Source organism: Halyomorpha halys, unplaced genomic scaffold (assembly GCF_000696795.3).
Source record: "Halyomorpha halys isolate HHAL.00 unplaced genomic scaffold, Hhal_1.1 Scaffold253.1, whole genome shotgun sequence".
Lineage (NCBI taxonomy): Eukaryota > Metazoa > Arthropoda > Insecta > Hemiptera > Pentatomidae > Halyomorpha > Halyomorpha halys.
The window spans coordinates 482696-483823 of record NW_027111492.1 but is presented as its reverse complement, the minus strand read 5'-3'; positions in this window follow the sequence as shown (position 1 = coordinate 483823).

Genomic DNA, 1128 nt, shown 5'->3' with positions numbered 1-1128 from the left:
GTTTTGTTTTTATCAAGCCCTGATGGAGGACTATAATCCAGATCAAAACATATAAATAAATTTTACTTATTAGTACATCTTCTCCTCACATCGAATCTACGGTCAACTATTAACACCTATCATACATCAACTATTAACATATGTATGAATGATTGACCATAACTGTATATGAAGGAGATGATCAGGGAGTACAATCAAGGAGGAAAAAAAAATAGTTTAAAATAGTACGGACTAACCAAAATCCACAAACCTGGCAACCCCTTCCCCCCATCATAACCAATATTTTCGTTTTATTAAATTTTAAGTTATTTCTATTGTATAATAAATTACATTTCTCAGTATTCCAAATATTTCTGGAATCAAATAGCAATAAAGCACAAAATTTTAAAATTAAAAATATAGAAAAGATAGAAATTTAATAATTTGATTAACACGTATGGTAGGGCGTTCATTAAAACGGACGCTCCTTAAGGAAACCAAAATAAGAACAGCACTGGAGGATTGTTTCCATTTTTTAATAAACTGCCCCAAATGAGAACCGAATCCAATACATGCCGAAGCTAAGCTACATTAACCAAAACCAATTGTATGAATTGTCTGTACCCTCACAATCAGTCTTAAACTTCTTTTTACATATGTGACGCAAAGCCCTATACTTAGAGCAGGACACTCATAATAAGATGTATAGTTTTTGTTTCTTTTATTTCATTAAGTAAGTAACGTCGTTTTGTCTTGTTTTAAGCAAGTAATGTAATATTAAGTATAAATCGTAATAATAAGTAAGTAATGCTGTTTTTGTCTTGTTTTTTCACTCTAATGTAGATTTTGCTTATTCACTCCAAAGTCGTTTTTTCACTCTGATGCTGAAATCCCAGTTTGGGTATATAATCTGTTATTAGCTTATAAAATAATCTAATAGTTTGTAAATTGTTGTTGTTATTATTTAATTAATATTACAATGATTGTTAAATTATTTACATTACAGGCCAACTCTATTTGTAAGGGGGCTGCCCCATAAACAAATAAATATATAATTATTATTACTATTGTCAATTTGATTAATATTTAATAAGTAGAAATTAATATAATTATTATTCAGTTTACTTTTATTATATTTGTATGTGTATT